Source organism: Sylvia atricapilla, chromosome 5 (assembly GCF_009819655.1).
Source record: "Sylvia atricapilla isolate bSylAtr1 chromosome 5, bSylAtr1.pri, whole genome shotgun sequence".
In the NCBI taxonomy this organism is placed as follows: Eukaryota; Metazoa; Chordata; class Aves; order Passeriformes; family Sylviidae; genus Sylvia; species Sylvia atricapilla.
This window is the reverse complement of record NC_089144.1, coordinates 65122034-65137937: the sequence shown is the minus strand read 5'-3', so window position 1 is coordinate 65137937 and position 15904 is coordinate 65122034. Positions and strand designations below refer to the sequence as shown.

General features: G+C 47.2%; 1 protein-coding gene across 5 annotated transcripts in view; it reads right to left on the bottom strand.

The window, feature by feature from the left end:
• The window catches only part of GRIN2B (glutamate ionotropic receptor NMDA type subunit 2B), a 207943-nt gene extending 194268 nt beyond the window's left edge, over nucleotides 1–13675 (bottom strand). For 2 of the 5 annotated variants that reach the window (XM_066319845.1, XM_066319850.1), the window contains exons 1-2: nucleotides 13267–13346; nucleotides 12270–12720 (exon numbers count right to left, since the gene is read on the bottom strand). The gene's annotated coding sequence lies outside the window, so the exon portion shown is untranslated. Of the gene's footprint in view, nucleotides 1–12269; nucleotides 12721–13080; nucleotides 13209–13266; nucleotides 13347–13583 lie in introns of those variants that run through there. The other 3 variants (XM_066319846.1, XM_066319849.1, XM_066319847.1) reach the window with 3 other exon arrangements.
• Between the last annotated feature and the right edge of the window lie 2229 nt (nucleotides 13676–15904).

Sequence of the window (15904 nt, the reverse complement as noted above, 5' to 3'; positions counted from 1 at the left end):
GATCTCTGACAGTAAAACCAAGTTATATGATTTTTCCATCAAGTTTTGTTCTGCAACTTTAAAGCCATTTTATATTACTCTTTCAAAGCAGTTTGGATTATGAGAAAACACAATTAATATGCTTTAAAAGTCTCAAATTTTGTTCAAATGAAAATTTAAACTATGCCAAATACAGTCATTTTAAGCAGTTCCACCAGAGACCATTGATTTTTTTCTTCCCCAGGCACAGTCCATGAGGATTTGGAGGAGCAAACCTAACACCACTTAGTGTGATCCCAGATTGAATATCAACTAGATTCCACACCTACTCCTGTTTCATACTGCAGGAAAAGCAATACATTACACAATCAAGAAAACACCTGAAAACTTACATGGAAAAGAAGTGGTTAAGAATCTGTTGGATCCTTATCATTATGCTATTTAACATACAAGAAACACGGAAATCATCAAACACAAAGATAAAAAATAGCACCTTTTGCCTTCACATGAAGCATTAATGCAGCATTTAAAGCAGGCACTAAAAAGCAGCCTAGGCAGTACCTAAATAGCCCTTTATGACGTTCCTCCAGTGACAAAAGTGAACAAGTGTATAAACAAAAATACTTCGAAATGCAGCCGATTCAAATAAATACTGGAAGCCCTTGCAATCTCGTACCACAGAGCAGTCATCCAAAGTCAATCCAGTCTGATGCTGAATCCACAACCAGTGCCAAGACTCCCCATTTCTAAGAGACAGTGGAGCCAGTCTCTGGGCTGCAGCTGCACCCTTGTACAGGTACACATTGCAATTTGTCTTGCCAAACTGCACTATCACAGAGGACTGTCACTTCAGAGGACACACAGATTTCTGTATTTCTGTATATCCCTGTGCACTTAAAAGAACCCAGACCGTCAGGGCAAACCTTCTCTCTAATTTTGTTTTTGTTTGATTTTTACGCTTCTTCATGCAGGAAGTATTTTCTTAGGAAAGATGTGCCTTGATGAAGATGGGCAATGCTTCTAAATGCATGCAGGAAAAAATATACAAAGACATATAATAAAAAATTATCATTCTTAAACTAGCTCCCTCCTGGGACACAGTGGTGATAGAAGCAGCAAGCCCTGGCCGTCTCTCCCTATCCTGTAACATCCAGAGAAACAGGTCTCTGTGATGTGCCACAGACCAGCCCTGTACCTGGTCATGTCAACAGACCTCATGCACCAACTTGCCACTGTCTGGTTTGAAAGCAAGGTCTGAGAAATCCATAAAATCACAGCTCAGCTCACCTAATGGGATATTAGTGTTACTTGCAAATTCAAATCACATTTGAGAACCATTTACATTGGACACAGACTAAGGAATCTCCAGACCTTAGTGCTCAAAATGAGATGAACTGTCAGGTATCCAGTTTTCTTACAGAGGAAAAAACACAAGACAGAGGACCAGGCGATTAGGAGATTTTGGATTCCTCATGGAGCGTGACTGTTTTCCAAACTGGGTGGTAAAAGAGTAATAATTTAATATACCTAATGTCTTTTCTAGCTCCCAGCTAGAAGTACATCCTTAAAATGCATACACGCAGAACAAAAGAGATAATTAAAAAGCTCATCTTTAGAAAGCTCATCTATGTAGGCTACCTTTGTAGTCAATAGGGATTAGCTTTTCTAGAGGGCAAGCTGGAGCATATCCATGGGGCTCCTGCTCTACACTGCCCTTTGAAGAACCAGGTCTTTCTCCACTGACTCCCTGGAACTCTTTTGGAAACAAGTCTCCCACAGCCTGTTCACTTCTGGAAGCATACAAAACTCAAACATCTCACCAAGCTTATAAAAGCAAATGTATAATAAACAATAAAAGGGGATATACCAAGGGATATGACTCCCTGGAACTCTTTTGGAAACAAGTCTCCCACAGCCTGTTCACTTCTGGAAGCATACAAAACTCAAACATCTCACCAAGCTTATAAAAGCAAATGTATAATAAACAATAAAAGGGGATATACCAAGGGATATGAACTGCAGGAATAAAAAATCTCAAGTGATTTTAAAGATCTGGAGACAACTGTAAAGAGCTACCTGCACATTATAGGAAACGATAAAAATTTTCATTGGAGCAGTAACTCTGGTTTCCTGAGTCCATAGTTCTCATCCCTCATTTTCATTTAAGAGCACTTGCTTGAGGAACAGATCTTTGTTTTCCAGGAATTCATCTCCTCCTGTCACTTTATTCCCCACCTGGAATCAGCACTGGAGTTCAATGCTAAATGAAACATTTTGTGGTCATGTCACTGGGAAAAAAACAAATGCATCCAAAGCAGAACAAGAACAAACCTACATTGACTAATTTGGAGGAAGAATTAGCTCCCATGTCTCAGAGGACTCCACTGCCTCTGGGCTACAGAGCCTGTACCTCCATTTCTTTCATGCTGAAGTAATTTCTCTTTTTATAAGTAATTACTTTGTATTGGGCCAAAGAAACAAACTACCTCCACAGCCTAGTCGTTAGAGCACTCCCTCTCCAGCACAATGAATAGGCATTTATATAAAGTAGAACAGTTTCCAACTGGAAAAGTTCCAACTGAGAAAGCATTACTGCAGCCCTCATCTTGGCTAGGACAACCTCAGGGACAAGACCCCACTTCAAAGTATGCAGAATAAGGATGCGTCACACAAAACCCTGTTAGTTTTCTGCCCACCAGGCTGCTAGCTATTCTATTCTCTGCTTTTTCATGAAAACACATCAAACATTCTAATTAAGCTCAGTACAGAACTAGCAAAACCTCTGTGCCTTTTTTTTCTTTTTTTTTTCTTTTTTTTTTTGTGGGACAGTTAACCCATTTCCAAACCTCTTCTGTCAAAAATATTAATCGTCTCCTCTAACGTCAAAAGCTGAAGTCAGGAATTAATCTGTCCTAACAAAAATCATCAAAACAAAAAAAAACATACAAGACTATTAAGGCAAGGTATGTCATCAAACAACACTCATCTCCTATGCATCTCCTGGTTTCTGAAAGTTATGCTCTCCAGTAAGAGAAAAGGCCATTGCACAGAAAGGGTTGCTCATGTATGATACCCTCTGTGACATACAGCCACTGCTTCAGAGAGCTCCAAGGTATGGGCAGTCAGCTCCTGCAAAGTTCTCTGAATCCTGAAGTTCAGAGAACCTTGGAGCCCCTTTACTCTACGTAGAAATAGTGCAAATTAATAATAGTTAATGTATGATCCCTGTCTCATTTTCTAAATCCCTGGTTAGAAAGTTCAAAAACTTTCAAACCAGGGATTCAAAGAGCTTTCTGCAAGAGCCACTGTATCTTTCAAGGCATCCATCCCACAGCTATCCAATTTTTCTAAGCTACTTAATTTTTGTCTCCTGTTTAGGGTACTGGTGCCCCATCACTTAATGACATTACTGCAATGTCTTTTCTGAGATTCTATTTATACTTCCATGGCGTTTACCACTATTACTTTCAGACTGAGTCTTAGAAGCTTCCTTCCAGAAAGATAGTACTGCAGACTACATCCACGCTGATTTTATACTTTGACTTTCAACATTTCAGGACACTATCTATATAATTTCAATTATATATGATAGTCACCTTTTCAGTAATAAATTAGAGGGTAATTTCCAGTTGCACCAAAAACGTGGAGAGCTGAAAGGGAGAGGCTATGAGAACAGATTATGTCATTCTGTCGCTTTCATTAGACTCTCCCTTGGGGATTGTCAGCCTCTGATGTTTCAGCTTGCCTCTGCTGAAACACACGTCTGACAAGAGGGAATCTCCCCTGAGATACTTAGGCCACTGACTACAGCAGCCAGAAATAATAGAGAAATATAGAGGAGAGAGAGGGGTGCAGGGATATGCAGATCCTTCCCACGTGCTCTCCACACAAGCGTATGCCTACGTGCAAGCAGCCGCGAGTTAGTGCGTTCTAGTGCATTTCCTCTGCCAAAATGCACTTCAAATGTATTTCTAAGCAGAGCCCTGTGACAGAAATTCCCCAGCAATCCAGCTGTGTTACAATTAAGCAACATCCTGCTTTACCTGGCACAACGAGATTTACAGCAGCAACCCCCTCTCCATCCTCCTCCTGGAGCAGGTGGCAGCATCCTGACGCCTTCCATGCAGCAGTGGAGCCATTCTTCTCACTGCACAGGCTTCAAAACCACTGCTGTGAAGAGTTGGGATTGCCCTCGGCTTTAGGCTCCTGGCAGTTTTTTCTGCAATTCACTTCCAGGTGGTATTGATTCAGGTCCTTCACCTTTCCCATTCCAAACAGCTGTGTATCTCTAGTACCTCATTTCCAGCTGGGAGTGGCAGAAGTCTCCTGACACAGGGAAACCACAGCCCCTTGTTACAACAGACTTCAATCTCTAACTTACTCATGTCCCACTGTATCCTGTGGTTCATGGTCCACAGGCAGAGGCAACAACAGGAGACTACTGCAATCTTAGGGTATCCATGAGGCTCTTATGCCTATCACCTGAAAACAATTTTCTGTTCATTAGGCAATCAGCTATGGCAATCACGGCATTTACCCTAGTAAATTATCTTCAGGTTGGTGACACCAGATTTTATCTTCCTCAGCTGGCTTTAAGTAGCTATCTCACCTCCTAGTCTGTTTTGAAGTAGTGAATTTAGTAGTTTTACATTTGTTTCCTCTTGAAAAATACTCCAAATTCTTCAGAGGTCATACATGCAAGAAACTACATCCATGTGAGAGAGTTGTGTGTATTATCTCCCAACAGTGCATGGTAACCCTGACTAAGAGATCAGGTGAAGAAGCTAAATGAAAATGTGAAATCCAAGTATAATAAGAGAGCATATTGTGTCTTTCCTCCATTTGAGTCTGCATGTGTCCTGGACATCTCTATAGAAAGTTCCTGATTCCCACAAAAAACATCAGAGGTCAGGATTACATGCTTGTTACTCTTTTTTAAAATAGTGTAATCCACCAGCAAGGCTGCACAGAGTGACCATTTCAGCTGATGCACAGGAGGATTTACACTGGTACAGGACTTAGACCGCACACACGTTCCCGATGCTGGCCAAATTCACAATTTCAAAACAGCCCCTTCAGCCATCTCAGCTACTGACACGGGAATCTTTACTGACCCGAGGCAGGAAGATCCCTCACACAACCCACTGCCGGAGCTGCTCATCCAAACCCCAAACATGTACAGGAAGCTCCCCCAAGTCAGAGCACAAAGAGATGTGACTGTGAAGGCTGGCTAGTGAAGCGATGATCTTCAGAAACCGCAATGCTCGTGGCTGCCCGTATCCCATTTTATCTTCTGGAAGCAGCAAAGAGGAGTAAACAGGAGGTATTTTTAAACTATCTCATCTTGCAAGACAAAAGAATGACATCATGCATTCAAGGTGTGAATTTTCACATCATTCAGTGTGTGCCGGTAAACCTCACCTCCCCTCCCCTTGCAGTATCAGGCTTTGGCACAGTAACCATTCAGATGCTGTGAGAGTGTAAAGCCTTGAAAGCAGTGGCTGCAGACAGGTAAAGATTCTGAATGAGAGAAACATGGTCTTAATCTAAACAGCCCAACTTATCCCAGGATTCAAGAACTGTGCTTGCAAATGCTAACGCATCATTCACACAGGACATGTTTGTAAGCGTCTTCCGCCCAATTTTCTATGCTGCAGCTCTTGCCAGTCCCCTGGACAGTATGAGTTGTCACAATGTACCAGAGGTTTTGAAAACCAGGCATCTTTGGGGAGCCCCTGATACATGCAAGCTGTGCCACCAGTTGATACCATCATTTTGACTTCTACAGGTACCATATGGTATTTGTTGCATAGAGCCAAACCAAATCAGGTTCTTCCAGTAGAACAGTCTCTCCCTCCTGCCCACAGAATAAATCAACCTCATTATCTTTCTTCCAAAGTTGTTTGGTAAGGCGTGCAAATATCATGATCTGAGGTTCACTGGAGACAAACTTTATTAGATACAAAATCCTGATAGTTCAGCACCTACATCTAGCTTTAAATATTGTCAGTCGCAGCTAATCTGCCAAATTTATCAGCTCTTCTACTGTCACTAAAACATTAGTGAGTAAACATTTAATTTGATGTTTAATCTGCATTCTCTCTGCTTCATCTTAAAGTCATTTATTTCCTGATCTGTCCTCTGTGACTAATGAGAATAATTGGCCCCTGTCCTCTTTCTGTAACAGTCTTTTATGTATTTGCAGACAGCTAAGAATCCACCCACAGTTGTCTTTTCTCCAGACTGAGCTTCCCTGGGTCTCTCTCATTCTTTCTTTTCAGGTCTTGTTTTCTCTGCTCTGTGATCATTGTCTTAGTTCACTCCCGCACACTTCCCCCAGTCCTTCCCTCTCTTAGAAGTGCTACCCTCAAACAGAACACAGTTACCCAAGTAGAGCTAAAACACATTTGTAAACATGTTCTATACAGATCATTTCACTATTTTGAACAAACAAGGATTTTTTTTTTTTATACAGAGCTCACACATGGGTTGGACAGTGGGTTTGGAGGAGGATGGTGGTATCTACATTGCTTCATTTCTTGATCTGTGGTTGAAAATCCAGACTGAAAGTACAGTAAGCAAGAACTGTTCCATAGCTGAATAGCTACCTGCAGACAAAGTAGTGTAGGCTGACTGCTATCTTGAGAAGCAACTTAAGATCTTGTCACATGGACAGTTAATTGAAGGTGAGCTCCTACAACCCCAGCCTACAACCCCCGGGGTGTGCAGGTGTGACAGAATAACATCCCATAGATTATTTAGGCCAGATAACCCGGTGGCCTTGCGCCTGTTTTAGTGGAGGAGCAATCAGTACAGATAAGCCACCAAACTTGAAGATCAAATTCACATTTTTCTCCCTGGAGTGTTTCTTTCCTATAAATGTTTCAGCACAGCCTTGCACACCAATGTTAGTAATACTGTACATGCTTTGGGAATACAGAAATCTTCAGTATTCAGAGCTAGCAACATAACCTTTTACCTGAGCTACTTTCAGTGAGTCTTTTCAGTTCTGAACCTTCCTTGTGGATGGGGTTTGAGGTATAGAGAGTTAATGCTGCAGAGATCTCAGGCTAGTATCCCTTTCACTTTGAGCCAATAACCACTCTCATTCAAATTTTCTTTTTCCCCAGATGTTTAATCAATTCATCTCCATTGATATATCTAGATTATATATACAGATATAAAACATAGTCTTTGACTGCTTGTGTTAGAAAGGGAAGAGAGCCACCCAGCATATTTTGCAGTCTAAAAATACCAGCTGTATTGGGAAGAATGAGCTGGCAGTGAGTCTCAGAACACATACCCTTTCACGCTTCACTTTTTGGGGGTACAGAAAAAGAATATGCTTTCACATAAAGCATATTCAATGTATATGTAAAAAATTTATAAAGAGAAGTCTGTTCCTTTTCCTGCCCAGAGTCAGTGTTCTCTTCTGTTTCCAAGAAAACACTGAATAAAAGACATCCTTGCCTCGAGAGGTCCAAATTAGCCATGGTTTGAATTGAATTTGAATTTGCACAGTTTGCACATTGCCTTGTGCCACACATTCGTTTGTGAGTGCATAGAGACGAGATATTTTTTTCTCTTCAGTGACTTCAGGCACATGGAGATACACCACTTGGTTTGCACAGATCACCACCCTGCACTTGGTCAACTTTTGCACACACCAGTTCACACTCTGATGTACAGTTCTAGCTGGGAGCTTGTGGTTTGCAGCTTTAGGAAGCTGTGAACTCCTGAGCAATAAGGGATGGGTTTGCTTGGAATTTTTTTTTTCCAACATGAAAGGTAGCTTTAACATTCAACCTGATCAGGTCAATCTCCTAGTTCCCAGGCACTTAGCACTGTGCCACTAATTTTGCCAAAGCTACTGCCAGTCCATACCTATTAGGAACCTTCTTTCCTGTCTTTAGATAAACAGAGAAGCAAGAAAGCTAGGTCAGAAAGATGGTGGAGCCCCCTTTGTTGTTGGAGAAATAGGTTTTTTAGTTCGTGTTACAAGGCACTCTGCGGAAGCAGAAAAACAAAACTCATAAGAAGGGACGAGGCAGCAGTAGCAGGCGGGCCATGCTTAGCTTCAAATATCTTATTTTCCTCTGATTCCCTTTCTACATATTTCAGTGCTGTGATCTTCAAACTGCCATTTCATTTTACGCAGGGAGGTACCCGAGGTAGCAGCGAGTCTGACTGCAGCAAAGCGACAATTAATAAGTTGACTCACTTTGGTGTAAAGAGTTCTTGTGGATGGGTGGACAGAGGACAGATCAGGGCAACAGCAGGTAACTGACCAGCCATGCTTCTCCCAACCACTTCGTGCTTTTTCTCTCAAGTGTAAATAAATATCAAAGAAAGCTAATCACAGAAATGCAGAAGAGTCAGGCAGGCCTAGAGCCCTGATGTCAGGCAGAGTGGATACTACAAGCATTCCACGGTGGATTAGGCAATCACAATACACTGAGCCATCATGCTCAGAAAGATCATCTAGTCCATCTTTCCTATTAACTAATCCATTTTTTTGTGATTAATTGCAGCTTACACGAAGAAAATTTTAAAAAATTTTTAAAAAAAACTCTGCATGTTCTCCAGCTGCAAGGTAGCTGTTTTTCACCCCTGCTCACCAAACCCCGCTGCTAAGCAGAGTGAGTACAGGCAGGGTAGAGCTGCAGTCTCCCTAAAGGCCAAGATTAAACCTCTAGGGACCAGTCCTCGGTCTGGACTATCTCATAGGCAATTTTTGTGCATCCTAAAGATGTGAATGTGGAATGGAGCCCACTGCAGATACAAGCAGTGCTATCTGTACAGTGCTCCCACCCTCTGCCAGATTGGAGGAATGAAAAAACAGCACCAGGAATCAAATCCAGACCTCCCACATGGTACTGCAGAGAGACTGATTCCTGGTGCCAACCCAGGCAATGTGCATCCAATGAGGGAATCAAAGTGCAGCTCCACAGCTCTGGCACTGGAAGTGAGGTCCACCTGCCCTTTTCCAAACCAAGCACAAGAAACAGCCCCAATAAGATGAAAAACAAATCAATTCCATCACCTTTTCCCCCTGTAGGTTAGGGTTTGGGGATCAGGTGCTGGTTCATAGGTTGATAAGACTTTTTCTACAGGGACAGTTAGTAATCTGAAATGAGGATAATACAAGTTAAAGCATCAGTTATTAAATGGGGAGGGCAGCTTGGGATTTTTGCCCCTGATTTGCCCCTGATCTCCGTGATCTCTTTGCATGATGTTCTGGCACGTACAGGTGCAACATAGTACTCTGCCATTGTGCTGGTATCCTGAAACCCTTGCCCAGAACAGGATGGCTGGGTGCTGCTGCTGCTACCTTCCTTTGCTCAGCAATGGTCTCACTGGCACAGGGATCACAAGAGGCACCAGGACTGACACAGGCTGAACTGGCTGGTGCAGCAGGTGTATGCCAACAGATCAGAGCCCACGGTCCCTGGGAAGAAGAGCTGTGGCTTTGACCATGCTTCCTTCCTTTTCTCTGCTGAGATCTGCCTCTGTATAACAATGGTGGGGCCAAGAGAACGCTGAAGCAGCTCTCACCATCCCTGGGCTGTTTCTGGACTCTGCCCTCAACCTATTCTGTCATGTCTCAACCCTCTGAGACCTCCACCCAGGACTGGGAGACAAGCTGGTGTGGTGAGGGACCAAAGAAAAGCAGGTTCTACCAAGGCAACACGAGCTGCTGCTTTGGGGTGGCGTGGGTGAGCAGTTGAAAATTGCCCATACCCACACCTCCCCTCTTGAAGAGCACCTTGCACCCACGAACAAACTGCTGCTCTCTACAGAGCTGCCACTGGGGCACATCAGGTCACCCAACACAGCAGGGTGCTGTGTCCCTGCTCTGCTCCCCAGGGCCTTGGGGTGTGCGACAGCACCAGCAACCCACGAGCTGGGGGTGTTGCATACCCAGCCCTTCCTGCCTGCCCAAGGGGCAGCACAGGAGGGATCAGCTGCCTCCATACACTGCTTGCAAAGCCTGACGTAGCTGTGCTTGATGGTAGGGAAAGCCATGTTAGTGGGCATCTCCTTTCGCCCATACTGGAGCTTGCAGAGAAGATGAGGAAATGTCACAGGCAAAGGTAGCAGCCAGAGAGGCTGGGCAGTAAAGAGGAGTGAGGATGAGGGCCGGTGCTCCCGGCTCCCACGGCTGAGCACCAAAGCTTTAAGACCCCTCCCCAAGCCCCACCTGCCCTGCTCCAGCTTTGCACGAGCCTGGCGCTGGTGATGGCAAGGAAGGGCTGTGGCAGGGATGCGGCACCCGCCCGGGCCGGGTGCCCTGCTGGCGGCGGTGGCAGGCAGCGGGCAGACAGGGCACAGCTCTCTCTAAGGGAGCAGGCAGCCTGGCCCCGCTGCCGACGGCTGCCACCCTGGCCAGGCACCCGAGATAACCTTCCCCTCTGCCGCCCGGTGTGCCTGCAAAACCCAGAGTAGGGGGCGGAGGGGCAGGGACTGAGCACACCCTCCCCTTTCCGTGCATCCCCTCTGGAGTTTGTGCTTTTAGGGGCTCTCAGGGGTAAGCGATGGCCGACGAAGGGGGCTACAATCCCCCACCAATTCGGCGCCGGGGTCCTGGGAAATCCGGGAGCTGCGAGGCCTGAGAAAATCCTTCGGAAAACGGGGGAAAGGCTCCCACACGCCCTCCTCTCCGCACAGGTAAACTTTCAACTCCCACTCGCGGCGAGGGAGGGAGAGCTCAAGCAGGGAGGATCCAGGCGCGGATACCCTGGGAAGCCTTAGATATTTATAGAAGCACAGCCAGAATATGTCAGGAAAGGTGGCTCTCAACCCCTTCACGCGGAACCCCTCCTGGTTTTTAACAACAGGCCGACAAAACCCCCTCAGAAATGTGGCAATGAGCTGCTGGAAGGATGCGGTCGAAGGAGGTGGTAGGGAAGGCGCGCCCCCGCCTCGGCACGCTCCGGATGCATCGAGGGCTGAGAGTTCCTCAAGGCTGTTCCTCGCCCCGCAGCAGGGCTGGAGGATGACCACCCTTCTCCCTCCCTCTGCTGTGAGGGGTGCGCCTCCCGCTCCTCTTTGCCGCCCCCCGCCCACTGCCAGGCTCCCGGTGTGGGAGGGAGAGGCGGCTTGGGGGGAGCCCGGGCGGGGGGCTGGCGATGCGGGTGAGGGCGCTGGGGGTCCGCCCCCGGGGGGGGCTGTGCGGGAGCTCACCCCTGCCCCCGCCTCTCCCGGCGTGGGGGCGCGCAGACCCACGCGTGACGGGCGAAGCGGCGCGGCGGGCACGGGCTGAGGCTTAAAATAACCCCGAGACGCGCAACACCTTGTGCCCGGCGCTCCCGCACCCCCGCGGCGGCTCCGCTCCCTTTGTCTTGCCACCATCTTACGGAAAGACTCACATGTCACGTTACGGTCGGGATGCACCGGTATCTCTCGCGTATCTACAGCCGAACAGCTCGATAGCCATTTTGCATCCCTCCCGAGTGGGCTGGGGAAGGGGCTGCAAGGCGCGGTGGATGGGGAGGGGGAAGGATGGGGAGAGGCGGGGAGGGATGGGGCGAGGCGGAGAGGGGCCACGATGCCCGCTGATAGCACCAAGGGGGACGGGCATAAATTAAAACACGTGAAGTCGCCCGAATACAGCGCCTCGTAGGTTCAGGCTAAGTCGCTTGACGTGCTTGGACTTAAAATAGCCCTCCACCTCCACGCAAGCAGGCGCACTCGCCCCGGCGCTGGGCGGACTCCTGCCGCGGTGCCAGGGGCGGCCCCGGCCACTCCCCGGGCCCCGGCCCCGGCCCCCGCGTTAGGCCGCTCACGATCGAGAGGCCGGCGTGGGTTTTCAGTAATGCACCACCCTCCCCGGCAACAAGCGGGTTTCTACGTCCTGTTGTTCCTGACCAGCTCTGCTTTCACATCAAAGCATGGCAAGGAGCCGCGGGACCAGTGAAAAGGAGGAGGCAGTTTGCGGGTGGATAGATGAAAATTATTTTCGTTTTCGCCCCTTTCCAAAGCCGTGTCCCTCCTCCCGTGTCTCCCCCGACCCCACCTGTCCAGCCCCGCCCGCTAAAAAAATCACAAGGGACTTGTGATTCACAACGTTGTACCTAACTCAAACCCTTTCCCCTTCTCTTCATGTCCTATTTGATGGGCCAAGAGGGAATCAACATGTCTGGTGAATGTTGGGGAGCTTTTTTCCCCTCTATCTGCTTCTAAAAGCAGCATCTCTAAACCTTTTGTTCTACCGTGAGTAATCTTCCCTGGGCAAACCCGTGTACTAAAATACGCTGCAAGCAAAACCGCAGAAACAGGAATTTCCCTACCTTGGTTTGTAGAAGCAGAACCTCTAGACGGACAGATCAAGGGAGAGAGCATGTTGGGAATGTCCAGTCTCCTCTTCTTGCTTGCATATCCACATAAGAAGAATAAGGGTCGGGGGCAAACGTGGGGGAATGAGTTAAAAAACAATCCTATTTGGCTGTAAAAAGAATAGAGGTTTCTTTGTGGCAATCTTGCGTCTTGAAGTGGTGCAAATTCAAAAGCTGGAGAGAATCACTTCAGAGGATATTCAGCGCGAGTGGTGAAGATCGTCAAATGCAGGTTCCAGAGTAAGCATTCCTTTTGCCTTTTTAATGATTATTCTTATGATTATTCTTTTTTTTTTTTTTTTTTTTTTTTTTTCCTGGAGCCCTAGTGGAGGAGGTTGTGTTTAATGCAACTGGAGGTCGGTGCTGTTCTTCTGTGAAGCATGATTATCCTCAAAGCGTCCCCTTCCTGAAGGGAAAAATAAGCATCAATTTTGTATTAGAGGAATCTGAAGGGGATAGAAAACGCTCCCCAACAAAGACATTAATATATTGAGAAGAAAGGAAGGCAAAACGCATTTCCCAATAGTGCACACAAGCGGAATTTAAAAAAAAAAAAAATTGAAAAAAGAAAAAACCAACAAAATAATAATAATAATAATAATAATAATAAAAACCCAGCTGGCACGAGTCTATAAATAATTCAGATACGGGCTGACTACACCATTCCCGGGATAGGCATGCATACGAGAGGCGAAAGCTGGCGCGATGTGAATCGCGGAGAGAAAGCGACTCCCCCCCCCCCGCAGCCCCCTCCCCATGCACGCACAGCATTTCGCCCACCCCCGGGCCCAGCCCCCGAGGGCTGGCGAGGGCCGTGCCCACCCCTCTGCAGTGCTGCCGGCACCGCTGCCCGCCGCGCTCGGCTCCACGGGCAGCGCAGGGCGCGCTGGCCGCACACACACACACACACGCACCGCCACGGGGGTGGGGAGGCCCGGGGGAGCTGCTTCACCTGCCACGGGGCCGGGTTGCTCTACGCGCTCCTTCGCCCCCGGCAACACAACCCTCGGCTCTCCGGGCTTCGCTTGGGCTTTTTTTTTTTTTTTTTTTTTTTTTTTTTTTTTTTTTTTTTTTTTTCCTTCCTAGGGGTGGGTGGATGGTTGGGAGTGTCCGCACCTCCACCTCCTCCAGCACAGCCGGACAAGGCTTACAGCTATGCAGGCATTTATTTAATGAAGCCGAAGATATTTATTTCTTTTCCCCTCCTTTCTCGCTCGGTAAAAGATTCACACTTAAGAGCTGTCATAAAATCCAGACCCACATACATACCGGCAAATCCTGCTTCAAGCACTCGGGCTGCTCTCAGTAGCTACTGCCCCCCTCTCTGCCTGCAAGGCTGATCCGCCTCAGACATGCTCAACTTCTTCATTCTCTGCTCTGCCACTGCCCGGGTGGGAGATGCGAGGCGGGGAGGGGGAAGTGCTCAGAGCATCACCCTAAAAATACATTTTTTAAAAAAATTCTCTGCAACATAAAAGCCCCGAGAATGCTTCCCGGAGGTGGGAAAAGCATGGGAAGGTGAATTAATAAGGCAGCTTAATAATTAATAATAATTAAATATACCCGCGGAAAATGGTGGGGAGGGGGAAGTATCGAGGGGCGGGGAGGGGAAGCTGTGCCAGCGAGCAGTGGGGGAAACGGGGGGAGAAGACGAGCAGCAAGGACAGTACGGGCAACGGGAGCCCAACCCCTGCCCGCTGCCGGAGGAAGCAGGTCTCAGCCTCTGGAGGGGGCGAAGGGAGAGCCCGTGCCCGGGAGGCACCTGTGCCTCCGGCCGAGCCGGGCCCGGGGCTGCCCATGCAGCCCCGCCGTGACCACCCCGGGCTCCCGGCGTCCGGTGCCCTCCCGGACCCGCCTGTTTGGAAGCAACCGAGAGAAGGAATGCATAAAATTATACATATATATATTAACAATAACCATAAAATAGTAATAACGAGGGAAAAAGGAACAGGAACCCAGCCAGCAGGCAAGGCAGCAGAATTGAATCCGAACAAAAAGAAAGCGGTGAGAGCAAAGATAACGCTAATATCCAAATTGGATACTCTACAATTAAGCCCCGTGCTTTAATTGGTATTCTCAGAGCTCCTCGGAAGCTAAGCAATGTGAAATCAGCCTGAACAGAAAGGAACACGTGTCTTCATCCTCATCCTGCCCTGCCCACGGATGCCTGCACTCTAGCTGCCCCTGGTGCTCTCAGCCTCACTGCGGCAGGGCGATCCACTCTCTGGTCACAGATCCATCCCTGTCCCCTCCTGTGCCGTGGGCGGCCTGAGCAGAGTGTGCCCACCTACCCTCCTCAGCACCGGAGAACAGCCCTAAGGGTAAGTCTTGCCCACTACCAGGAAAAGCCAGAATGGGTAACAAAGCAGACCCCTTTCCAGGTGAAGTGTCAAGTGCAGCCTTCAAGACGTGTAGTCACTCTATGGTTGCAAACGCCCACCCTGCCAACGTCTGAGTGTTGGTAGGAGATTTGAAGGAGCTCAGATGGTTCTTGATGACCCCCTAGAAACCAGAGCACTCCCTCTTGTTTCCTTCCCCATGCTTCCCTACCAGCTACACTTGTCCTTGCAGGAAATCAGACCCCAGGCCAAACATCACATGCTCCACTTCAGTGCTGATGCAGACTGCATTGTCCAGCCTTTGCATCCCTCTCACTGAAAGCACCTTCCAAGGAATACACAGTTTCTGGGACCTACCTAGCACACTCTGTATCCAGGAGCAGTGAGGAACATGCTGCTCAAAAGACAGGCAAGGAGGACTGGATCCCATATGCCAAAGAATTGTGTTCCAGCGAGCATACCAGCACTCAATGCTGGACCTTTGTTGCAGGTATGGATTTGCAAGGATTAAACATGCATCTGGCCAAGATTTCTGAGGGAGGAGCCTCCTAAAAGCAGCTGTGGACTCTCTCTTTACCCCCAGGTCCTCTCTCAGTTTGTACCTCAGAATTGATCCACGTGGTCCAAATAGAGTTTGCTGGTCTGTAGAGAAGGTTATGGACAGTAATGTGGCTGTAGCACTGCATGCATATATATCAATATGCCATCTGGAGCTTGAATGAATTTCTGTTTCCATGTGCAGTGTGTGTACAGTGATATTTTTCATGTAGCTGTAGTGACCACAAGCAATACCAATCTGTGCTTGAGTTCTTTGACAAAAGCGGACACCAGTATTTTCATTTTGACAGCCTGGATCTTCCTGAGGGTGCTGGTGAAGGCGATTCTCCTGTTAGAAAGATTTTCCTAACATTTTTAGGCATGCTTAAAAAAAGTGACTCTGATATTTTTCATTCTAATTTCAGTAAAAATGGAAGACATATTAGCCAAAGCCTAAAGTAATCTGAAATTATCTCAGAACATTTGGAGGAAAGAACTGTAGACTGATACTTACATACAGAAGCTGCTAATAGCTGAAGAGATTAGTCATTTGACTTTGCCATCCTCTCACTGATAATAGTGATGCAGGAATAACAGATATGATTTGGCCAAGGGATGTTTTTTCCTTTCTGTAGGGCAAGAAGGGATAAACTATGACTGTGCAAGTCCTCCTGCATTCTTCTGAATGAAACAAGCGAACAAGGAGTTTGACAA